We start from the raw sequence: 27,128 nt of genomic DNA, 5'->3' as shown, positions 1-27,128 counted from the left end.
CTGGAATATTTGCAAAGGAAACATTGAGGCCGAGGAGAAGAGAGTTGAAGGTTACAGGGTCCTGAGCTGTCTGTAGCTAAGCCTTCATCAGAAGCCCATGGAATTTCCTCCTCAAATCTTGCTGTTCCCATCATCTCTGTATGACCTTCATTGACAACGTGGGGCCTTTCAAACATAGTCAAAAGAACTTCTGTGTAACTAAATGAAAAATGTTATAAATCCACAGCAAGGGATTATTTTACCCACCTTATGTGTATACATTACCAAACAACTCTATTTCCTAAACAGAACATTAAAAACCAGGCAGGACTCTTCAGGCTGTAATCCATTAATGGGACATCCCCCAGACTTCCAGCCACCTCTCTGCTGTCTCTTTTGATTGAAGCCAACAGAGAGATGTTTTGGCAAATGTATTCATAATTTGTCTCTCCTTGCAGGGCTCTCTCTGTAATTGTGTTTCCCATCAGGGAGTGAGTTGGAGTTCATGTATTGACAATCTGCTGTGATTGATGACAACCAATGTCTTGTTAACATTTCTCCCACTCTTCAGTCCACAGAGCAATGCTAAGACGACCTTTGGTTTAAAGGATTAAAAGAAAGGACGACTTCTTCAGATAATAAGACCTTCTTCAAAGGTAGGGCCTTTTCTTTTTAAAGTGTTTAAATTAGTAGTTAAAGAAGGGACTGATACCATAAAATGATGTCATTGTGTAATGTTATTGCCATATTTAATATTTTTCAATCCAGAGTGTGATAAAAGACAGGGAGTGGGAAATGCAAAAACATTTATCATACTACTTGTCAAAGAGGATGGATCAAATAGAGTGGAGAAAACCAGCCTCTAAAGTCCTTTTGTGTTGTTTTTGTTTGTTTGGCTAAAGCATGGATCAGTAAGACACCGAAAATAGATAGCACAGTAAAATCACTGCTAATAGGAAAAAATGTTTCTGAAGGAACTAAAGATTAAAAATTGGAGCATTATTAATAAGAAAAGAATTTTCTTTTGAATTTGATGCTTATGTGATTTTTTTTCTTATCTCACAGTGAAGTCCAAATAATAAAAAGGTCAGTTTTGAAAGTCTAAATGTTACTTTGAAATGTGATTTTTGCTTTGTAAATCGCTTTCCCACCCACACTGCCCACCTCATTCTCATTTATGTCACCAAAACGGTCAGTTCTAGAACAGGCCCTGCAGGGTCTATGGTGCCCTCTGAAAGGCCCTCTATTACAGAGCTGTACTTGGTGAAAAATATCTTCCCTACAGATCTGGAACACAGTTCAGAGAACTATATCTTAGCCAACAATAGCTTTCTTAAGGCATGATGAGAGCTCGATTGTTCAGTCAGTTCTGCACTTCATAGGCTTCATTTAACAAATAAACTCTCATGGATTTTAATAAGAAAAGATGAGGTCGAATGCAAGATTTTGAGGTAGCAAAATCCTTGCAGCATCTTGTCCCTTGATCTTGAGAATTCTTAAATTGATCCATTGAGAAGTTCTTTTGTTGCTTAGAGGAAATGATTCATGCCCCAGCTGAATTCGCTTCCGTTGTGTCGAATTGAAACTGGTTTAGTATGACTAACTACTTATGGTGTTTCAAAATATCATTAGGAATCTCCAAATTGGTAGCCTGGAAATTGCTTTGTAAATAAAACAGCACACATTTTGTTCTGTTTAAAAGTCCTTGAAAAGTGAAAATTGGTAAAGACTAGCAAGATTCATAAGTTAGATAATTATACCCAATACCCAAAAGGCTTAATGTTGTATAAATGGCACTTTTTTTTACTATTTTTAAATTTTATTTTTCATCTATTCTAATCAGTTACACATGGCAGTAGAATGTATTTTGTCACATCACACATAAGTGGAGTATAACTTCTCATTCCTTTTGGTTGTACATGATATGGAATCACACCTGTCATGTAGTCATATATGCACATAAGGTAATAATGTTCAATTAATTCTACTATCATACCTACTCCCATACCCCCTTCACTCCCTCTGTCTAATCCAAATGTCACTTTTTATTTTTTTAAAAAGGCTCCATTAGTTAATGCAGAATGACTTATAAGGTTCTGATGTAGCCCTCCCCTTAAAAGAATTTCATAAAATAAAGAGCATCTTCCAGGTAAAGTAATAGTAAACTCTCCCTACTTTAACAGAGATATGTAATAAATACCAAATCGCAATTGTTAGAAATTAGGAATTAGTAGTAGTGGTGTTGAGTATAGTGGCTTGCCAATAAAATACTGGTGTCAGTAGTGAGTTATGGCAAGCGCTTCTGGGGATAATATATAGCATAGTACCTGAAAGAGGTAGGCAGACAGTGAGGGCAAGATCTTGTCAGTAATGGTGGTTTCTAGTGAGAGGGAAGATACAGGAAGACAAGACATGCAAAGGGACTCCAGGGGAGAAGCACTCTAAGGTGGCAACGAAGGACCCACCAGAGAGGGTGCATCTAAGGGAATTTCCTGGCTGGGTGCAGTCAATGAATTCTCTTTTTTTCATTGCATGAAAGGTATTTGATTTTTAAATCTCTGTCTTCCAGAAGAACAAGTGAAAAAGCTTATCTTCCTCTTTTTCAGTATCTACCTCTTAGTGATTTTTTTTGGCCAGCCTTTTTTGGTTAAGTGACTAATGTGCTTCAATTCTTTCCCTTGCCTCACAAAGACTCTTTGAAATATCCCAAAGTTTTAAAGCATAATTGTGTTAGATCTTCCCCAGACCATTCAGGAATTGACCTCTGACATTAGAATAAGAAAACTGATTTTTGTTTTTGTTTTGTTGCTACTTGGAGTTTTCAACTGTCTTTCCCATGATCTATGGTGTGATGTGGTTTTCAAAAGATGTGAGCAGCCAGAATTGTGGACTATGGTTTGCAAACCACCACACCCATCCCACATCCTTCTTTGGGAAGTGCCATCTCTGTGTGTCCAATGTTGCATATAAAAACTGTGTTGACACTTGTCATTAACCTAATGTGTAAGTTCTCTCCATGGAAAATCTGCCTTCAATCTAGTTTGAAAACCTTGAGCTAATGCCGGACTGCTAACGATGGACGTTTAATAATCAGCCAGAGTGAGGCACAGGGAAACCCCTGAAGTAACCCATATAAGGTTTTCTGCTCTGATACATTAGTGTAAGTTTGGTAGTGGCAATAACCATAATGAATCTGAAGAAGAATAATGCCCTTGCAATATCTAAAGCATGTTCCTATTTGGCAAGCTGTGTATAAAGAAAAATCTGACAGGTTATTGAACTATTTACTGATTATGTTTGGCTGATGACTTCAAAATTGTTCTTTCCTGGGACTTACAGGACTAACTTTTTTTAAGTTATTCATACATCTTAGGAGAACAGTAATTACATTCTGAATAGATAACAAAACTAATAGGAGTAGGGAAACTTTTTCTTACAATTAAGTTGATTTTCAAATGTAAGCCAATATTTTATTGAGAAGCCTAAATAGGAGCATAATTTCTAAAAAATTTTTTTTAGTTGTTAATAGACCTTTATTTTTTTATATGTGGTGCTAAGAATTGAACCCAGTTCCTCAAACATGCCAGACAAGTACGCTACAACTGAGCCATAGCCCCAGCCCCTAAATAGGAGCATAATTTTAACGCTATTAACAATAAAGTGTCCTATCAGAATTTTGTCTTATAGAATCACTTTTATCACATTATTAGGTACTAGTCAAATCCAGAAGACATACAGTGTCTACAAAAGAATATTCACCCAACAAAACTAAAGATGAAATACTAATGCATCCATTTCCCTGGGGAGCTTAGAATTTGTAAAAACCAGTAGGGTTCTAAATCTAAGTAAAAGATAATCACCTCTGCTGGGCATGGTGGTGCATGCCTATAATCCCAGTGGTTTGGGAGGCTGAGGAAGAAGGGTTGCAAGTTCAAAGCCAGTCTCAGCAATTTAGAGGGGCCCTGAGCAACTTAGCAAGATCCTGTTTTAAAATAAAATATAAAAAGGTCTGAGGGGGTTCAATCCCTAGTACCAAAAAATAAATAAATTCAGCTCTTCATTATTTTAAATACAAGTGGAGTTTGTATCAATATTTAGTCATCTAGAAAACCAGAACAATCTTTTCTTATACTTGGTAACTTCCTCCCTCTTTACCCTGACATATCATGAGGGCAAGCTCTGGATTTCAGCTAAGCCTCTTGAAACACTAGCACCCTTGCACAATTTCTTTATGGTAATTATGGCAAATTTCTTATCGAGTAGTGGCTCACCACCCAAGTGCAGTGCTCCTGGAAGCTGAATGACAGTGCAAAGAGGAATGTTCTGTCTTCCATCCTGGGTAGTGCCCAGAGTTTCTTCTCTGTGTGGAGTTTGAGCAACAACTCTGTGTCTGGGGTTGGATGGAAGCATATTAAATCTCATGCACAGTGCTTCTGTAGGGAGGGTAGATTATAATATGTTTCCTGATCCTTTGCTTCTGAGTTATAACAGTGTCCTTGATTGAGATGCCTTTATCAATTAAGTCCTTTCTGCCCCTTGCATCCTGTCCATTATTCTTTTGGGACACAACATTTTTCTCTGGACAGCCACCCTCTCCCGCTCCCACTACTCCTGGCTGCCCAGTTTGCTAGCTATTTCTGAAAGCTCAGAAAGGGCAGCTGGAAGATGTCTTAAGAATGACATTGACATTCTCTTGGGAGATAATCAGGTGGGTGATGTAATGGTAAGAATGATGAGAAAGGTGGCATTATGTTTCTGTGGCAGCAACAGTTAGTACTAGTAATCAGTAAGGAATCCTGCAATTCTCATGTGTTCCTCCCCCTCCTCCCATTGCAGTCTAAAAGGGAAAAAATGTCTGCTTTGAAAATGGAAGGAGAAAATTGCCTGAGTCACTCCAGTAGAGGAAATGTATAGCAACTTAACAGTTATACACCACTGGGCTGATGCAGTGACCTTCACAAAGAGCCCTTTGCAGATGCTCACTAGATCAGATTTGTTTCCCTGCTGCACTTCTGGAGCATAATTTTTAATTGTTTTCTAGGGTGACCAGAATTAGAACAGGCGATGAGAGAAGGCTAGATCAATGGGACATGGACTTTAATTTTGACATTCATTGAAATTTCCAGAACAGTGTTACCAAACATAGAGGGGAGCCACTGCCCTGTGATCCTTGTTCCCAGAAAGTTTAACCTCTACTGAAATTATTTTTCTAGTATGAGGAACCTTGTTCCAAATGATAATAATAAAAAACGACATCCCTTGTTCATTTAGAATTGTGATCTTTATGCACAGCATTCTCATCACCAAAATCATTATTTATTGAACGTTAATAATTGTGCACCATAACCTCCTGAGGCGGACCCTCTAAGTCTGGTTGCTCTGAAGTGAGACCCACAGCAGGAATGCTGGAGAGCCTTCTGTGCTCAGGTCCATGCACTCTTTGTACACAAAAGTAGGCATGTGCCTAGGTTCTGGGGGCATGTTGTCAGATCCGTTCCTTCCAGCATCTGGACATTTCATCCCTGGCTGCTTTTGGAGGAAGTCGAATCCTGACAGGAGGGTTATCTAGGGAACTACCCAGGAGGAAAATGAAGCCCAGTGTGGAGCAGGAGGCCATGCCCAGGCCCCTGCTGGTAATGCAGTATGTTGCTGTCACAACTGACTGCATACACAAATAGATGCTTGGATTTTTTTTTTTTTTTTTGCTTTGTTTTGTTTTGCCTTTCACGAAAGCATTCATTTTGTAAGGAAAAGAAAAAAAAATCTCTTGGACAGATACAAGTTTTCATATCTGCAGAAGGCATTTCTACAGCTTTTGTCAAACTTAGCTGGTCTGTAAAGATTCTTTGTTTCCTGCTGACTGTTGCGGCAAGCAAGTCCATAAACTACTAGGAACACTGGAGAGAATGATTTCTATTGAAACAGTCCAGTAGGATATGGTGCATGGAACCAGTGTTGAAAAGGGTTTTGTCTTTTGCAGCATGGTGGAAATTCACATTCAGATTGCTGCTCTGTGTTATTTAGCATGCTACAGTTAAACAATGGGGCATGCCAGCTGACAAGGAAGCCAGTGTTGATTAATGCATTCCTTGAATGTGTTGATTAATGTGTTCCTAGGATGCCTCCTTAAGCTGCTACTGCAGCTGAGGTGTGTCCAGTGTGCCTCCTCACTGGCTGCTGCTTCACTTACGAGGGCCCATTTGTACATGGTCTTCTCTGTGTTTATGTCACACCAGTGCATTTATAAATATCACCAAAGATCTAGCAGATATTTTTGTTTACAGAAACATTCTCCTTTCACCAAAGTGTTCTATACTGTAATCTACTAGGGATTCTATAAACTATGAAGTTCATAGAAAGAGTACTCTACTAGCAAACATAAATGCATGGTGGCACTAACTGGTCCTCTGGATAATTCTTCCCTGAATTTCATTTTTTTTTTCTTTTCAAATTTTTTTTTAAGCTTTATGTTTTAAAATTTAATTATTAGCACATACTGATATTATATAGACTAATGGGCTTCATTGTGACATTTCCATACATGAGCATAAATGCTTTGATTGTATTCTCCCTTAGCACTACTTACTGTCTTACCAACCTTTCCCCATGGTACCTAGTCCCCTGCCTTCTTCTCCTTCCCTAAAAATTCCCTTCTCCTACTTTCTTATCTTTTTTCTAAAAAAAATAAGATTCCAAATTTTTTTAAAAAATGCTAAGTTTGGCTTATTTTACTTAACATAATGATCTCTAGTTCCATCCATTTTTCTACAAATGATCAAAGTTTTTGAGAAAGAAAACTTAGCACAGTTTGCACTTGAATAATATGGAAAGAGATGTGCAAATGGGTGGCCCATTAGATACTTGGTGATCTTGGTGTCTCAGACACTCACTCCTCCTTGAAGCAGGGATCTCAGCAGCCCGCCCAGCCAGGGTAATTTCATTTTCAATCTGTTTCATTCAGGGTTGTGACTTCTCTTGCTGTATTTTAAACCCCATTAAACCACACATTTTTTTCATAGCATGTTTCCAAGATGGCTTATCTTAATGTGGTTCTGCTCAGCTAATGGTTTCAAAAAGATGAATGAGAGTTTTAAAAATTTGCTTAGTATTGTAATGCCAGATTCCTAGAACCCCAATAGACCTCCAGGAGATGAATCTGATGCAATCACACAAGAGTCTTTATTGCAAGCTCAAGCCTGGACTCACAACAGTTCCCAACGCAGCGGTCCCAGGGAGTGAGTCCCAGCCCTTTGTTCAGTGAGATTTTATAGTATTTTGGGGATACTCTATCCATCACAACCTCACACAGCAAATCATTCCATACCGCAGGAAAATCAAACAACAATTCTTAACATTGATTAGCACATTCACTGGTGGGAACAAGTTGGGTAGGGGTGATTGGTTAGTACAAGAGAGGGATTCCTTTGAACAGAACGGTTTAAGCCACGAGGGGTGTATGTCCCAACACGTTATCAACCACAATAAACTACTGGGGGGTCATCTGGCATCCCAGGTATTTTTCCTGTCTCATGCTGATTGGTGGTTGCTAGGGGGTTGCTGTGGGTCCTCATCTAGCCTAACTGAGTCAGGGACACCTGGCGCTGCAGATCTCTCCTGTTATTGCAGACAAACAACTCAGCAGGGTAGCTGTGTGCCTAGGAGTGCTCCATGGGTTTTTCCAAGGACAAGGGTCATGCCCCCTTCCTTGGACAAGCTTTAAGGTAGAAGCTTTTTTCAACAATGGAGTCACATCAGTTTCTCAGTATCTTTCACTTGTTACTTGAGACATGAAAATTCTACTGCTACTTTAAAAACTTTCTCATCATTTAATTCTTAACAAAAAAGACTACCATTATTAGAGAGCCATGTTCTAAAATGGTGTGAGAGGGACCAGCATAGAGGATGGCCCAGTGATGGCCCTGGGTTGATAACATTGCCCATTGTGACTTTGAGACTTCAACTATGTAGTATTTTAAAATAGGAAGTCATGAGTGCTATGCAGAAAAATTGCTTTTCCAATTGGGAAAGCAAAACAAACAAGTTCATTCTAAACAAGAGGGAATTTCTATGTAATAGAAAATAGCTGTATGGAAAAATTATATTAAGAAGTGGTGAAGTTGCCAATATTTATCTTATTTAAATCTTGGCATGAAATTAATAGTGAAGAATGGTATTCTGCTATTTTTATGACTAAGATTTTAATAGAGTCCATTTAGAAACATCAATGACATGACCACTCAAAAGTCTACTTTGAAAGTTCATGGAATACATGACTTTTTAAATTTATTATTAATAGTTAACCCAAATTTGCTATTATTTTAAAATTTCTAATGATGTGTCATATTGTTATGTGGGATTTATGTGGAAATAGAAAAGGAAAATTTTTTAAAAAAAATTTAAAAGTACTTCTGTGGCATTTATACCATTCTCTTTTGGCGCTCTAAGGTACAAAAAATATGTATTTAAATCATTGTGATAACACCTTGATATAGAAGATATTTGGTAAAACTAATCTCATTTGAAACTTATTAGTTTTCAGAGAATCTTTAATTATGTGATATATTTAAAAGAGAATGCACCAAAATAACTATATAAGAGGGAGTTCACATTTGTGATTAGACATGCATTTTCTTGGTTTGCTTGAATTCCGCAAGAATTGATGGGGCAAACAAAGAGAAGCAGTGAACATGATTAATCCGTTTTTCTGCAAAGCTTTTGATACTGTACTGAATAAAAGCTTGCTGACAGAAGCTGTTAGCCTGGTGAAGGAAAGGCCATAGGAACAAGTTATGAAAGGAGAGAATGGTAGGCAAAGAACAATCCAGCGTGGAGAAGCACAGGGAAAATAATTTCTACAAGTTCTATTATTTATTTATTTAGTCAAAAAGCACAGAAAAGATGTAGTTTCCTAAATGGCTTTGTTCCCTGGGGCCAAGGGGACCACAAAACAGAGAAGGAATTTGACAAATCTAACTAGACAAAACTACCATATTTAAATAATTCAAATGACCTGGAAAACAGATCTAAGTTCCAAGTATCCTGTAAAATATTTCTTCTTTATGTAACATTTCCCCATTATACAAAATACAACCATAGATTAGCTTTAATCCAACAGTCTTCAAATTGATTTTCAATCTGTTTTATATTTTTGAAGGCACTTGGAAAACTTCCTTGACATAGAGGAGTAGTAAAAATAAATACATTTCTAAAATGTATTTCTAAAACCATCCCATGAACCTAGTTCATGCTTTGTAAATATTTGTTGAATTGAAAAGAATTCTCATCATCTACTAAGCCAGAGGTTACTCCCAAAGAAAACTTTTCACCATCTTTTTTCTCTTTTGAGTTTTCTCATGGTTATTGGTGACATAGAGCAGCTCGAGGGCAAAATGATGGACATTTTCATTTTCCTGAAAGGAAACCTTTGAATTCTGAGGTTTTTCTTCTGGAAATCAATCCCAAATTCAGCGAGAAATTAGATTTAAGATAACTACATTAAAATGAACTTGTTGACTCTGTCCAAATTTTTTTTTGCCACAGAAGTATTGCTGCCTTACTCTAGTAAGCAATCCAATATTTAGGGCATAGGAAGATCTTCATTAGAAAGAGTAAATAATTGAAAGAGTTTCTATTATAAAATAGATTTTCCTCAGCTGAGACTCAAGTGAGGTTGCTCTTAAGTAATGTGTTCAGTAACAATTGAACAAGTGGTGGGACCATTATCCATAGTTTAACCTAGAATCTCAGCATTTTATTGACAGTGAATCAAAGTTTAATTTGAAGTTATTTGGGTTTCATTAATACAAATAAAATACTAACTTATGGAACCTATATGTAATGTCTGTATTGTGACCCTCTTCATCAATAAGCATTATTGAGTTCTTATATACTATATAGGAAACTGAGAGGTTTGAAGAGTATAAGCCCTTCAGCAACTTGCACTCCTTAGTTATACACATATAAATCAGATGTTCACATACACAGATAACCACATAAATAGAAAGCATAGTATATCATTGAAAGTTAAATGTGTAATGGAAACTAAAAGTACTCAGAATTTGAAGGATGGTGGCCACTAAGTAGTTGGAAACTGAACAAGGTTTAGGACAGGCTTTGACTTTAATTGATGAAGGAAAAATAGTTCTGAAAGTAGTTCATAAAAATTAAATTTAAAAGTGTAGAAATTACAGTAGGAAAAAATGGCAAAGTCTTGAGAAGGGATGAAGATAGACATGGCACAGGGGAAAAATAAACCAATTTAAAGCAGAAAGTAGACAAGAGAAGTGGTAAAAAGTAAATGTGGAGACATCTTCCTTCCTTCTTTCCTTCCTCCTTCCTTCCTTCATGTGTATGAACAATTCATTCATTTATTTATGACCTGCTATGTTTCAGACTTCCTCAAAGAGAAACAAGTGAGATACACCTGAAATCTATAACACAGTTGCAATATGGTGTAATTTGTCCCAGAAAGTCAAAATAACATATGTGTATATTTGTGCATGGTAACAATATAATGGTGATATAAAGGCAGATGTCACAACTCTTCATGGTGACATGAAGATAAAGAGGCAAGAGAGGATGGACCATGGTTCTGGCTGAGGAGCTAAAGTATGGGAGGCAGCTCACAGTCTATTTGGGTGGACCTATAGCTAATTGGGAATGAAGGATGAGGAAGAGCAAGGCCTGACCCTGGCTTAGAGACTGGGGAGGATGATGATGCTCCTGACCAGAAAAGAAAATGCAAAATAATTCTACTTTTGAGAGGAAAAGAGTTCTGTTATGAATATGTTGAATTGAAAATGTCTAGTTGTGAATGTGCCATACTGAGTTTGATTTAAATTCAGCTATGAACCCATTAAGTTCTTGAGTGAAAGTGATGTGTGCCTAGTATTGTTTTGAGAAGGTTAATTTGACATCAGTATTTTAGAAAAATCTAGTGAAAGAACACAAATGATGAGGAAAACAGGTAACTATTGCTTGGGTAAAAACATGTGTACTGAGATTTCAAAACCAGAGGACCGCCAGGAGAATGGGAGCTGCTGGCCCCTAAAGAATGGGAGCTTCTTGCCCTTTCTTATTTTGTTTAAATTCACTCAGAAATTCATACCATTCTTTTGTGAATACAATATTAGCTGAGACATCTCTGCCTTCTGGAACTCAGAATATTGGGCTGGCAGCAGTGATGACTGGTCATCCAGTTTGTCCTAAGAATTGCTTCACTTTTGTGAAAAAGAGAATGGTTTCCCGGAGATGCCATACAAAGAGAATTAATGCCATCAATCATCTCTAAGAGAAGAACTAGCCATGTATGAACCAGAAGGTCAAAAACCCTTATTAAACTAAAGGACTTAGAATGTACATAATTTGGACTGAAATTATTTTCTCAAAGAGTGATCTGAATAAGGGAAATTTTGCCAAGGGCAAATATGAAGGGACACAGTACATAACATTCCCAAGGGTCACTGGAAACATTTTTTAAAACAGTCGCATGGGACAATATGTCATTATTACAAGCAGACAAATTTGAGTCAAACATAAGAGAAAGAGCTACATTGTTTCTGTTGTTATTTTTTGTGGGTTTTGTTTTATTTTTGTCCTCTGATCACTATTTGGAAAGGGTGATTACTTAGACATATCCCAGATGATTGAGGTCATATTTCTATGAAACATTTCCATCTTAATAATTCTTTTAGATTTATTAAGATGAAAGACACTTTAACCCTAGGGCATGTGCAAAGATGAATCACACAACTCAGAAATATTGTCCTAAAGCAATGCATTGACTGCAGAGGGAATTCATGTGCACTTGTGGAAAAATCCTACCATAATTAGTGTATCAAATCATAATTTTAAATGCCCAAACAAATTATATGTATACAATTTTCATTTTGAGCTCCTAGGTATTTCTTAATCAAAACTTACACCAGTGTCCATTTGTCTTCTATTCAACCAGTCAAATGGAAAAGAGTCATATTTTGGAAAGTCATTTAATTTTGTATCTATTTTTCATGTACATAGAATAAGCAAAAATATAAAATAAAATAAAACCCCCAAACTCCTTTTATTTATCCCAGAGTGGGATGGGACAGTAAGAGGTCTGGAGGTCTGTGCCACAGAGACACCTATGTACCCCAGATCATTCTGTTAATTTTTGTTGGTGTTAACAATTTCCCAGGTGCCTGGTAGCAACTCTCCACTACTGTCTTGTGTCCTAGAAGTCGTCTTGGTGATCTATACAGGCCACAGAACCTACTTTCTGGAAAACTACTGCAATATTTGTTATAATTTCTGTAGATGTCGTCTGTGGTGGTGGTGGTGGGGGGGGGCTTCTCATTTGTTTTCCACATTTTACTTGGCATTGTTCTGGTTCATTTTTTCTGTTTCTTTTTTCTTTTTTTTTTTTTTGACATTGTTCTGAATTTGGTTGGCATATAACACACTTTGGTATTTGTAATAAAATTATGTTTATCATCTGTCATTAACTAACTTCCCAATAAAAAGAATGGGAGATGTTTGTTAGGATATACAGTGCACTTTTAAATAGTTCAAATGATCTTGAATTTCGCAGATGATATTTGAGAGTTTATTACATTTTAAATTTGCTTTCTTATTAAAATTGTCTTTTCTTGGCATTATATAGTTGTGCCTTATAATTGAATGGCTTACTCTGTTTATAGAATATTGAAAATCTTCTATGATACCCCTTTTATTTTTTAAAATCTTCTAATGAGAATTTGTGATTCAATGGACTCTAGTTCTATAGGATATGCATTCAATATAAGGAAAACCTATTTTCCCAGTGTAAAATAGATGTTCTTTTTTAAAACAGGCTTTTTATTACTGAGTTGATTATAGTTTGAACAAAAGTATATGAATTTAATAATAATATTTTTCCAAGACTCATAAAACATTTATTATTCTCAAATCAGCACCATAATTTAAATTTTAATCTTAAAATAAATTGGAAAAGAAAATGGAAAAATTCCAGATTTTAATGCCAGATCTGATACAAAAATTTGCCTTGTTTCTTTATTATTAATTGACGTTTCCTCCTGGCCTGTGCCCATATTTAACTTTCTTCTTTGGACATGTACATTTGACTATGCATTCATGTTGCCCTTAGTTTAGCACAGCATAGACGCTAGGTGTTTTCCTGAAGGCTCTCAGCTTACCTAAGGATGCAATTGTCTTCTTATTCTCTGTTTTGTTGGCACATGTATGATGTTATGACCTTTTTTAAAAAATAGATGTTTATTGTAAAAATAGCATCTGGGATCCTCTAATAGTGTATTTTATAAAGACAAATTAGTTTAATTTCATATAATGTGTTCTAATTTCTTCCCAATGGTGATGGTCCTTCTTCAATATTTAATAAGATAAAATTAACATAGTGTTACAACAACAATCAAAAAAATCACAATATTCCCCAAGCAGTATTTTTTTTTAATATCAGGGACTTTTCTTCTTCTTCATCTTCTTCTTTTAATGCCCATAACAAAAGGTTAATAGAAGTTTGGGGAAAGTATTAAATTTGTATGTAGGCAGTAATATGCTTACAGTGGAATTACATATTTCCAAGATACCGATTCTAAAAACTTTCATTCCACTATAATAACAGTTACCATTTATTGAGGTTTACCATGGGTTTTAAACATTTTACATGTTTTTTACACATATTATCCTCATAGCCACTTATTATCTTCATTTTTATAGATGAAGAAATGGAGGTACAAAATTATATACATTGTCCATAGGCACAGAGCTAATAAATGCTAGAGCAGAGATTTACGCCACATATTCCAGCTCTAGGGTGCGTGTGGTTCACCACCCCCATCTTTGCCTGGGCTAGAATTGTGCCTACCAGAATGCTTAATTAGTTCATAAGAGAAACACTTGGCCTTGGGAGTTCTGGTCAATGTGCTGTGTGTACATGACAAATAAGGTCTCATGTGGAAGTCAAAGCTATTACCCTGCTGCCCGATTACACTGATTAATAAGTCTAAAGGCTGTCAGTGTAACACACTGCACCCGTGCTTCTAAATATCCATTCCATGTTCATGTGCATCATGTAGAAGAAATGGGTGCTACAGAAAGAGAAAATAAATTCTAGGCCAAACAGTATAATCCGTCAGGGGTGCTCGCCTGCTACAAGGTAGTATTGAAGTAACATTGTACATTCTTCTTCTCTCTTACGTGACTGATTCTATCTAAAACAAAGATGTTATTGGAATTTAGTGCCAATGTGGTTTGCTCACCGGTTATGACCTAGTAATAGAAATCGTCATAATTAAAGCTTGCTTCTTATACCTTGCCCCCTCCTCATGCCAATTCTTCCCTCTTTCCAAGGAACCCAAACACTAACCATGGTGGTACATGTCTATAATCCCAGCAACTCAGGAGACTGAGGCAGGAGAATCTCATGTTCAAGACCAGCCTGGGCAACTTAATGAGGCCCTATGCAACATAGTGAAAACCTGTTTCAAAATAAAAAGCGCTGGGGATGTGGGTCAGTGATAAAGTACCCCTGGGTCCAGTCCTCACTACAATAAAATAATAATAATAATAATAAAACAAATGAATAAAGGCAACTAGCTTGGTCCACGGCTTCTAGGGAAGCAATTATCTTCTGCCTGCTTTGGATGTGACTTCCCACCCCTTCTCTGGCCCCACCCATTCTGATTCAGTGTTTGTGTTTTAATAGAAGACTCTCAAAATAAATGACCATGAAGATCCAAACGAAGGGAAATGAAGCCTTATCATTTGATTCAATTAGTAGAATTATGTGAAGGTTTGTCTCTCTCTTTTGGACAGGAGAGCCCTGTTCCATGAACCTCCTACTTCGCCACACAGTAAGACTATCTACTTACAAATCCCTGCCTTCTTAGAGTATAATCATCTTAGCTATGCCTTTGAGACAATGATCATGATAAATGAGTACTTTTTTCTTTAAATGTGATCATTACTAATAAAGTATGACTTTGCAACACGAATTTTATTTAAATTTGTATTTAATTGTATTCATTATCTCCTAATTATCAACTCTTTCATTCTGGATATTATTTACTTTTTCCTTATCCTTATACAAAGCCAGTGCCCTTAGGCTGACCTTAGTTATCTTGTGTTACTCTCCCCAGGTACTCTGGTGTCTTTAGTGTCCCATGAACAAGCCAGGCATATTCCTACTTCAGGGCCTTTTTGCTATGGTTCCCTTTGTCTAGAACATAATTCCCCGCATACATACTTGTAGCTCACTGTCTCTTGCTCAGATATCATTTATTTCCTAATCCTGTGGCAAGCAAATGTATTAGGCACGTGCACACATACACACCTGGGACTCCATTATACCTCCCTTGTTTTATTTTCTTCCGCATAAGACCACTTAACAAACAAACAAACTATATAATTTACAATTTATTATGATTTCTGACCCCCTCCCCAACTGTAGTGTAAGGTATGTGAGACAGGAACATTTGTACGTTATGTTGGTTAATAGAGCCCAGCAAAAAGAATACTGCCTGGCCTATAGTAGGTGGTTAATTTGCTCAAGGAATGAATGAATGAATGAATGAATGAATAATGACTATGGATCTTTAATGTTTAGCCCTTTGTCAGATAATGTTATCGAATAAAATAAATTCTGCCCTACTTTTATGTAATACTCTTGAGTTCCCAAGGTTTGGAAATGGCATATTCTGGAACTCAGCTTACTCACAAATTCTCTAGCAGGGGGAAAGGGTCTTATGGCCTTCCATTGTTGAAATGCGGCGGTGGGGTTGGAAAACAATCAAAAGAAATGTTCCTTTCATTTTTTGAAGCAAATGAACAAATCTAGCTTTTGTTTTTGAGAGAACAAATGCTCTTCGAAAAGAACAGAAACTGTTCCCAAAATCTTTGAAGTATGTCACTGATGCTTTAACCAGTAGCTGGGAAAGCAAGTATCCTAGTGACAAACACAGGCTCTGATGGGCTGAAAGCTAATCATAAGTTTACAAAGACCAGTTGGGCATTTGGCTTGTGACTCATTTCTGGCACTGACACAGAGGTGGCTCTTTACTGGCATAGCCACGTATATTGTAAGTAAAAACACTTGTCCTCAAAGAAATTAGATTGTCTGTCTAGTACCTTCTTTTGGATTAAAAGAAGTCATTGCTTGGGTTATAAAAACATTAAGAATTCTGCCATCGTGGTAGAGGGAAACATACAGATTATTTGGGGAGAGAGATTATTATTGTTTCTTAGAGGTTCCCCACCTCCAATAATTTATTCTATTTGCTAGTCTTAGAAGCACAAGAGACCATATAAATTGGAACAATTTTCCTAAATGTCTCCTCAATACAACGTTTACGTTTTGTGTAATAACACTTAGGACAACGTATTTCCTGTAAATACTATCATAAACCTTTATCAAGTCTGGAGAGATGGTACAAGCTATAACCCCAGCAACTCAGGAGGCTGAAGCAAGTTTAAGGATAGCAAGTTTGAGGATAGCAAGTTTGAGGCTGGCCTTAGCAATTTATGGAGGCTCTAAGCAATTTAGCAAGACCCTGTCTCAAAATAAAAAATGAAAAGGGCTAAAGATGTGGCTCAGTGGTAAAGGATTTCTGAGTTAAATCCCCAGTACAAACACACACAAGCACACACACACCACATAAACACACCTTTGTCAATGCACAAGTCCTACCCCAGCGCCTGCATTCATATTGTGATTTCAGATTTGTTTGATGCTAGCAAATCCCCACAGTACTCTTCCAAAAAAAAAAAAAAAAAAAAAATCAAACAAAACAATCACAACAAACACATCTAGACCTACTAGCTAATACTTAAAATTTTTCGCTGAAACCTGGTTTCCTGAATTCATTTCTATATTTATTGAGCTGCTTCTACTCCAGTCATATGTCAGACAAATTACTGGCATCCTGGGTCACCTGTATACTTTCCCATATGCCTGGACTTTATCCTTCTATACCTACTTAAATTAAATCTTTGAGATCTCATTCAAGTGTCATTCTATAGTGGCTGTATATTTCCATTCTTTCTAGACAAAAATATCAGGACACTGAAGGGCCCAGCTTAACTCCACTAGTTGTAGGGATTAAAGAATGTCAGCAGCATGAATACCTTAGGTGACTGCTTTCTCCACCCTTCTTAAGACCTTGAAGTATGTGAAAACACTTGAAGTGGAAGTGCTGCTTGTCACCCTGTGGAAAAGAGTATCAGCTTTGCTTTCAGACCAACTCTGGGAACTGTGTGAGTGCAAATATGCTCCTTCAGCAGGTGCAGTGAAGTCCTTTTAAAATGCGGTCATATGCAGAATTCCTGTACATAAAAAGAGAAGCTGAGCTGCTCTTGGACTCCCTCTCTTCCATATCTCCTCTGTGCCCTGCAGAGGCTCCCCCCATGATCCTTTTCCCTGGCTAAGGACACTGGCTATAAAGGTTCTTAGATAGTTGTCACAAATGATGCTCTCCATCCCTAGAGAGAAGGACAGTTCAGTGTGTTGTTTTTAGTGCAGGAACTCAAGAATCAGACAATCTAGTCAGATGCTGTGAATCCTGGCTTTGCCAGTAACAAGTAAGAAACATAGACTCTATGGTCTGAAAGTTTATGACCTCCCCAAATTTCATCAGCTGAAACCTAACCTCCAGTGTGATGATGTTTGGAGGTAGCAACTTTGGAAGGTGATTAAGTCATCAGAGCAGAGCCCTTACAGGAGGCTGTGTTGTACACCTGTAATCCCAGGTACAGGAGGATTGAGAGTTCAAGGCCAGTCTTGGCAACTTAGTGAGACCCTGTCTCAAAATTTTAAAATGGGCTGGGGATGTAGCTTAGTGGTAGAGTGGCCCTGGATTTAATCTTCAATACCAAAAAACAAAACAAAAAAAAAAACAAAAAAGGAATAGTACCCTCAAAAATGGAATTAGTGCCCTTATAAAAGAGACCCCAGAGAGCTGCCTTGCTCTGTTTCACCATGTGAAGACACAGAGAGAAGGCACAGTCCATGAACCAAAAACTCATATCCTCACTGAACACTAGATCTGCTGGTGCCTTAATCTGGGATTTGCAGCCCCAGAACTGTGAGAAATAAATTTCTGCTGATTGTAAACCATCCAGTTGGTGATACTTCTAGCATGCTGAATGGATTAAGACAGTGAAGAAGTAACTTAACTACTGTGGGCCTCTGTTTATCTGTAAAGTAGGAAAACATTTGGTTTTGAAGAGGTATGAAAGAGCGAATATGTACAAAGTACTCAATACAGATTAACCCCTACATAAATAGTAGTTGTTGTTTTAAAAATAAAAACTTAATCCCAAATGATATAGAATTTTCCAATATCAGAGGAGTAAAGAGTAGATTTAATGAGGGATGAAAAAATTTGACAGTCTAGCAATCATTTAATCACTTTTTCTCCTCTCTTAACCCCTTCTGTAATTAGCAATTCTGTCCCAAATTACATATGTCGTAATTGTGCCCCTTTTCACTAAAGACAAAAAAGTTTTTTTTATGTATGGTGATGCAAATGTGGACTTTAGGGATGCTGGTGGTATAATGAGCCAGAAGTTAATGAACAGGAAACTGAACAAGAATGAGGCAGACAAGTTGGCTCCAGAGATGGCTGCGGGGCAGGAAGTATGAACCAAGCATGTCCCCAACAGGGAAAGTGATTGGAAAGACCAAGGGTGGGCTGGACAATGGGTGCCTCTGGACTGGCTGATAACATGCCACTCGAAGCAAAAACACAAATGCAAGCCTCTCTCCTCATACCAGGTCAATAAATTTGGTGATGAAGTGCCCATTGACATTGACCTTCACATTGCACAAATACTCTGGGTACCACTTACCTCAGCCCTTTGTTGTATCTATTGTTTTTTAAACTCTTGGCTCAAAGGTATTAGTTCTACTACCCAAATGGATTACAAATTCCATCCATGCAATGACTTTGTCTTCTATTTTATAAACTTTCCCCAAAGCATTGCCTATATGTGTGTGAGGCAAAATGCGGCGGGAAAATGGAAGCTGCTTTAGGCATTTCAAACAAGGGTGGTATATATTGCAAGGCTGGAACTGAAAAATGTAGTAAGAGGAACATAAAGGAAAAAGAGATGATGCCCATAGCAGAAGTAGCTAACATCCCTGGGCTGGAGCCTGTGAACTTGTTCCAGCTGGTATAAGTGGGTTGGAGAACTTGCATTTGATTTCAAATCCACTCAGGAGGTGCTATCTCAAGCAGGTTGGAAAAAAGCACTAGGTTTTTCTTTTTTTTTTTTCTAAAGAGAGAGTGAGAGAGAGAATTTTTTGATATTTATTTTTTAGTTTTCGGCAGACACAACATCTTTGTTTGTATGTGGTGCTGAGGGTCGAACCCGGGCCGCACGCATGCCAGGCGAGTGTGCTACCCCTTGAGCCATATCCCCAGCCCGACACTAGCCTTTTCTAGGCTGCTGGAGTCTAGAACCACAGCACCTTGAGTTCCTGTAGTAACTGCCATCAATTGCCTCATTTTAAGTATCAGAACTGTGAATCTTCTTTATCATACTTTCTTATTGCCCTTTAGTACCTCTGTTCTGGTTTAGATCTTAAATGTTTCCCTGTGGCTCCTGTGCTAAAGGCTTTGGACTCCAGCCTGAGATGCAACTGACAGGTGGTGAAATCTTTAGGAGCTGGGACCTTTTTGAGGGACATGAGGTCACTAGGGATGTGTCCTTGAAGGGGATATTAAGATCCCAGCATGTCCCTGGCTCTGTCTTTGCTCCACAGCCACTGTGTGGTGAGCAGCTTTGCTCCTGACATGCTCACTGCCATGATTTCTGCCTTACCATTGGTGAACATGGACTGAAACAAAGAGGCAAAAATAAATCTTTGCTCCTTTTAAGTTGTTTATCCCAGGTATCTTTTCGCAGTGTTGGAGAGCTTAACCAATACAACCTCCAGTGAGCAGAACTGAATGGAAAGGCAAGTGGTTAAGGATAGTTTAGATTGTAAACTCCTAATCCCCATAATTCAAAGTATGGGGAGGCAGGTGCAGGGTGGCAAGCCAACAGATGAAAATTTGGCACACATGTTATAAAGGAACAACCACCAGGTTTAAAAGCAGAAAACCTGAAACCAAACCATATCTGACTGCAGAAATCAATATTCTTCTTACACAACTTTCTCTCTTGTATAATGAGAATAGCCATAGTACTTCCTCACAGAGCTGGTGGGAGGACTAAATAAGGTAATGCATATGGAAATCATTCAGTAACAATATGTATTTGGGTGGATATTAGTTACTTTACATGGGCCTGTTGGCAATTTTCTAATTCACTGCTTATGAGAGAATCATAAGGACTTTTATTTATAAACCAGCAAAGATTTCTACAAGTCTCACAATTCACTGCTTGCACTTAGGCTTCCTTTATGACACAGGAAAACATTGCTAAATTAGAGGAGATGTGAGATCAACATTACTTGTCAGTTTAACAGATTTTTAATTTTTTTTTTTTCTTAACAATTCTCTTGATGGGTCACATCCAAAGATAAGCAGCTGAGCCCTCTTAGCAGCAGGAAGGAAGGGCAACTAGCCTTGGGTTACACAAATGAACTTATTAAGAGGATTTATAAAGCCATCTAGTTAATCAGAAAGGATCGGAGTGAAAGAGCTTTTCTTAGCCAAGCCATGATGGCCCGCTGGACAATTAGAAGCACAGTTTCATTATACTGTTGTAGTCCTCAGTTGGGGTCAGGCATAAGAGCAAGGATACAGCTGGTGGGTGGATGCAGTAAGGCTGTTAATTAATCACAAGGGGGTGGAAACCAAGGACGAGGCATTTCGTTCACACTGTTTGATTTTGCATGGCCCTTGTTCCACTGCATTGACTTGGGTTTCCTAGGTTGACCTCTGTTAGATTTCTACATATTGTTGCATATTAGGTCCTCTCATTTGCAAGTAACCGGTCAAGTTGTTTTTGGCAAACCATTGATATTGTTCTCCATTGGATGAAGATTGCATTTAATTTCTATTGGTTTAGAGTAAAATGTGTAGGAGATTTGGTGGATTTAGCTATTCTCAGATGGTTTTAGCATTTCAGCTGTTTGATAGTTGTAGTAACAACAGCTGGTTGTTGATGTTTCTAAGACACTGTTCCAAAAATTTTATACTGGCTCACTTAACCTACATAATAACCCTGTGAGGTAGACACTGTGATCCCCATTTGTACAGATGAGGAAATTGAGGTGCACAGACTTTAAGTAACTTGTGTAAGATTGAGGTTAGTGAGGGGCAGAGTTGGGCTTTGAGCCAAGGTCAGACTGACTCCACTGCAAGTCCTTGACCACCAGGGAGCACTGCCTCTCAAAAATGGAAACTTCTTTCTGTTAATACTTGTTTGAACAATGTTCACCTACTACTATATGGCATATTGACAGCACAAACTTCTATGAATAAGTCATCCCCTGTGTGACCAATAAAGTCTCCGAGACTCAGATTGCGTCAGCATTTTGAGATAGTCTTTTCTGATTTTGGTGTGATTTCAATACTTATTGAGAATTAATATCTCTAAGCAGTTTATTTATAAATAAAGAAGCTTATTATATCAGAAGACCAAAATAGGTATCAGTAAAAACTTGGACTGTATTTTACAGATATGGAAACAGTCTCAAAGTGATCCACAGCTACTTAGTAGCAGGCAAGGTCTACATCATCAGGCCCTGGATGTTTCTTTTCATCCCAGAGTCTTAGACCCACCCAGCACCTTGTTTGTAGGTTTTAGTGGTACTGCAGATTAAACCCAGGGGAACTCTACTACTGAACCACACTCGAGCCCTTCTTTTTTTTTTTTTTTAATTTTTATTTTGAAATAGGGTCCCAGACTGGCCTGAAACTCCTGTGCCACAAGGATCACAGATGTGCACCACCACACCTGGCCACATAGCACTTTTAAAGTAGTTGCTCACATTTTAAAAACAGTTAATTTCATGTTAATAGTTGAATTTTTTGGTTTTAAAAAGATTGGGCAGCCAGGTGGCACTGGGAAAGTGTTCTTGACCACATCTGCTAGAGCAGAGTAATAGCAACATCTTGTTGCCTCGTGGCCTGTGTGTCCATTTTTCCCACTTAGGCACATTCCTTTTTTAGCTGTGACCTCTACTTCAGAACAAAGATCTCCTGGTTCCTATGAAATTTTCTTTTAGCTAAACTATGTGGCTCTTTCAGAAAATTAGGACCATTTAGAATGCGGCTTCTTTTTAATGTTTTAGTTTTAGTCAGATTGTAGTGGCTCTTAGGGGATGGTAACAGTTATGTCCTCCTCAATACTTCCTTCCCCCCAACTTAGGTGATAAAGAATATATGGAGATTTATTTCAGGCAAGGTCAAAATAACATCAATCACTCTGTTCACTTACATGCAATAAGTATATACATAGGTAACAAATATGTGTGTGTGTGTATGTGTGTGTATATATATATATATATACACATACATATATAATATATATTTATACATATATAATACACTCACACACACACACATATGATGTACTGAGGATTGAATACAGGGAAATATATCCCAAGACCTTTTTATTTTTTATTTAAGACAGGGTCTCACTAAGTTGCCCAGGCTGGCCTCAAACTTGCAATCCTTTTGCCTCAGCCTCTGGAGTCGCTGATATTACAGGCATGCACCATCATATACAGCATAACTAAATTATTTTAAAATCAGTTGGTGATACTGTAATTATCCAGTCCTCATACTTAACTGTCAAGAAGGACATTTAAGAGAAAGCAAACTATTTGGGATTGATTTGTCTTTCCCTGTGTTATTATGCCAATCATTACATTGTATAATTTCTAGTTTTCTAATTATATATCATCAGGCTTATGACCTCTAAGCATTTGCTTGCTATCTGGCTATTTTTAATTCAAAAATAAATTGCATAATGAAATTAATTCTATTTCCCGTTGAGATAATGCATTTTTAATTACTCAGAAGGGAGTCAAATTAAGCAGTATTTACATAAAGTAAATGCAAGAGATAATAAAATATTTCCATGGCCTGTTTAATTCAAAACATCCTTGTTATACAAAATAATCTGGTGTTGAATTAGGGATATATAGAGGAAGGGGTTGCCCAGAAACACAACCCAGTTCTTTTGATCTTGTATATTTTATCTGCCAACAGCAAAGTGACTAGATTCTGGATTTTCCAGGTTTCATTGTGGAATCACTGAAAATGTGACTAATCCCAGGCGGTTTTGTTCATGCTCATGTGCAGCTTGCTCTCTCAAAGTGTCCAGATGTGAGCACTGTAACTCCAGCTTTGCAATGCCATTTATCTGGCAACAGAAACCCTGTCTGCAGTAGTTAACTGTCCTTTTTGCATTTGCTATGGTCCAGTAGTATTGAGAGCTTTGTGGCTCCAGTAGCTGGTTGATGACAATCAGCAGATTCTAAAGCCTTTTCAAAACCCGAAAGAATAGATAATGATAGTACACAATGGTGAAATGAGGAAAGAAAGAATGGATATTCAAATGTTGATGCAATTTAGCTTTTAAAAAAAGATTACACTTCATTTTCTTTGATTAGCTTTTTCAAGTTTTGACTTTGATTCTTTATTGTTTAAGTTCTGTAAGATGCCATTCAAAAAAACATTACCACATGAAATCTGTCAGAAATGTTTAGATAGCTGTAAACACAAAGAGTGGAAATACTCACTTTGTTTTGTACTGTTGACTCTGCTCTGTCCTGCTCTGATAGTTGCTGATTTGACTTTTAAAGCGTCTAAATGATTCCTTGTTAAATGTTTGAGGAAAACGGTTTTTAGCTTTTGTGGTCACATAGGAATGTTGTTCAGCTGACAGAAACCTATAAAAAAATGAATTCAGTGAAGGAGTAGTGGTTTTGCTCAGGACAAAGAAGTCTGGTGTTGAGCAACTGGGGAAGATATGAAATTCAGAAAATTATCTTCAGGCCATATGATCTTTCTGTTTTCTGCTTTTTCCTCCATAGACTATGTCTCTCACCCCCAGGTCCCCACCAATGCTTGCTTATGCTAGGCAAGTGCTCTACCACTAGCTACCTCCCCAGTCCTCACTCTTCCAGTTTGACTGCTGGTCATGCCACATTTTATGCAGGAAGATGGAGAAGCGCAAAAAGAACACAGACCTCATGACAGGAGGATTTTTCCAACAGATAAATGTATTAGATTTAGCTAACATTAAGGGTTGACCTTTGAGACTTTGAGAAGAATTGGAGCCTTTGAAATTTGATGAGATTAATGTAAAAGCTTCCTCATGATCTGATCTACCAACTTTACATTTAGTAATACCATAGGCTTGCCCCCAAAGTAGAGAGTAAAGTGCTAATTCTTCATGGCCTTCCTTTTAGGAAGGGATGAGGTCAGCAATACTATTTTTTGTTAGTAGTTCTAAAACCTTAGTGTGCTTCAGAATCACCTGATAGATTTATTGCATACCAGTTTCTGATCCATTGGGTTTGAGGTAAGGCCAAAGAATCTGCCCAACAAATTGCAAAGCAGTGCTGAAACAGATGGTCTGGAGACCACACTTTGAGAGTCCACTGGATTAGAAGAATCTTATCAGTTAAGAGTCAAGATTCCTGTTAGTGAGGAATTCTTAGATGAGGCTCTGAAGGACACCTTAAGACTTCCTGTGACTTAGCTGTTGATTCCTTTTAATTTAACAATCATTTCCTGAGTGCCTCCTGTGTGCCTAGCTCTGACAGGCGTTACTTGTAATGTAAGGATGTTACTAATTTTGGGCCCCAAACTGGGTCCCTTTTCTCTCTCAGAATTGTGGAACCAATAACAGGAGCAAAGGAGACTCATCCTTGACTAAGAATAGGAGAAGTGAGAGAGAAACTCACAAATCAACTTCTCAATCCAATCATGGCCAGAATTTTATAAAAATGTAGGATAAAAGAAATAAGGGGGAGAGCAAGGCTAATAAAGGGAAAGAATGTTCATGTCTTTTATGGGAATGGGTGGAGATTTTCTGGGAGTTCCAGCACCACCTTCTTTTATTCTTTTTATGGTTCTTTCCATTTATGGCAATCATCAACTGTCTGGGGGATGCGTCATTCAGCATGCAGACGTTATTATAATGCAGTTAGAGGTTGTCTGGGAGTCACTCTGGTAACCATCTCACATCCAGCCAGTTTCAGCTAGCTCACCTGAAGAGGTGCTTCTGGCCCATAGACATTTTTTCCTCAAAGATGAACAAGATTGGGAGGTTGCCTAGGCAGTACAAGATTAGGGTACTAAAATGAGTAAAAGACTCTGCCCTTTGTTTATATGTGGTGCTGAGGATCGAACCTGGGCCGCACGCATTCCAGGCAAGCTCAATACCATTTGAGCCACACCCCAGCCCAAGACTCTGCCCTTGATACGCTTACAAATAGGTGTTGATCAAAGGTTATACAGTTTCATTGAGATAGGAGGAATAAGTACAAGAATTTTATTGTACAGCACATATGTTAATTATCTTGATTTAACCATTCTGCAATGTACATATATTTCAAAACATTGTGTTATACCTGATAAACATATGCTATTTTGTTTGTGAATTTTTTTAAAAGTAAAAAGCTTATAGACATACTTCAATTTATCTAAATCACTACAATGAAAGGGTAGAGAACCTGTTTGTAATAATTTTGTTTATATTGCCAGTAGTGTATAAAGAAACTTTAATTAAGAGACACATTTCTTTGATCATATTACTCCAACTATTCTAATGGTGATTTTGTATTTTTAATTTGTAACAGAGGTTTGTGTCCTATAATTTGTGATTCCTAGATAACTTTTGTTTCAGAGAAGTCCCAGCCCAATTCATCTGTCTTCCATTCTAAGCAGGCTGATTATCTCCCCAACTTCACCCCCACCCTCTTGAAAAAATGTCAGAAAGCCACTGGAAACAACATCTGAGCCCCAAGGTCTAAATCACAACCTTAGATATGTGATAATTCATATCTTCTCCACAGAAGGCGAATATCTCCTGCTTCAAAGATAAAAATAACAAGCAAATTCAGTATTGATGGCCCATATGGTTAGTTATCTCTCATCTTTTCCTACTGTTATTGGAAAGACTTGTAGAGAACTCCTCCTGGTTCCTACCAATTACTAATTTATTCTAGGAAGCATTATGAAAGTGGAGGTAGTAGTAAGAACAGGTTTGATGTCTACCAACCTGAGAAAGGATTTGTGTCACCAATGCTGTCAGGCAAAGATAGGGGACTACAATAAATGTATGAACTCATACGAAATAAGTTTCTTTTTGAATCTAAATTAATTAGCTAGAGACATACACACTGGTTTACTTACAGTTTTTAAAATATTATATTGACACACATCCTCTGTGTTCCATTGAGTAGCTATTGCTTCTATTTAATATGAGAGAATGTGCTTAAATAGACTTAAGATTTTTAAAGAATTTCTTAAGATTTAAAAACTTAGTATATTGAAACCTCACTGTGTAAGTTGTGTCTAAAAATAATAAAAACAGTATATTTGCAGGAGAGAGTGGGACATGGAAACATAGAGGAATGTTTGATACATATTAATCATTCAATAAATGCTTTCTCTTCCACCTCCATTCATTTTTATTCTTTTTCCTCTCCTCCTCTTTTGTCTTCTCCTTCTCCTTAGCTTGGTTGTATTTATTCATCCCAGTGAGTGTTATTCTACATAAAGGAGCCACCTCATGGAATCTGTTATCTTTTTTTCTACCTCCTGAGGATAAATTTGATTTTTTATGTAATCATTCAGAACCAACTCTGCACTCACAGATAAAGCTAATGAATGTTGCTTTAAAGTACTGGGAAGCAATCTGCTTTTGGCCAAATCTGGTCCTCTGAGTTTTTGTTGTTGTTGTTGTTGTTTGTTTGTTTGTTATGGCCTACAATCTAAAAATAATGTCTTCTACGTTTTTATTTTTATTTTTTTTATTTATTATTATTTTTTTAATTTTTTATTGTGGGTTGTTCAAAACATTACAAATTTCTTGACATATCATATTCCACACTTTGATTCAAGTGGGTTATGAACTCCCACCTTCACCCCATACACAGATTGCAGAATCACATCAGTTACACATCCATTGATTTACAAATTGCCATCCTAGTGTCTGTTGTGCTCCGCTGCCTTTCCCATCCTCCA

At 37.4% G+C, this 27,128-nt stretch overlaps 1 protein-coding gene across 43 annotated transcripts in view; it reads left to right on the top strand.

Annotated features, from left to right (window-relative positions):
* Window positions 1-27,128, top strand: part of Nrcam (neuronal cell adhesion molecule) — a 270,775-nt gene that overhangs the window by 130,177 nt on the left and 113,470 nt on the right. For 42 of the 43 annotated variants that reach the window (XM_048799580.1, XM_048799573.1, XM_048799600.1 and 39 more), the window contains exon 3: window positions 551-635. The exons of the other annotated variant lie outside the window; for it this stretch is intronic. The gene's annotated coding sequence lies outside the window, so the exon portion shown is untranslated. The remainder of the gene's footprint in view (window positions 1-550; window positions 636-27,128) is intronic. 43 annotated transcript variants of the gene reach the window in all.

This window comes from Marmota marmota, unplaced genomic scaffold (assembly GCF_001458135.2).
Source record: "Marmota marmota marmota unplaced genomic scaffold, marMar, whole genome shotgun sequence".
In the NCBI taxonomy this organism is placed as follows: Eukaryota; Metazoa; Chordata; class Mammalia; order Rodentia; family Sciuridae; genus Marmota; species Marmota marmota.
Note: the sequence above shows the minus strand (reverse complement) of the source record. Positions and strands in the feature narration are given on the sequence as shown.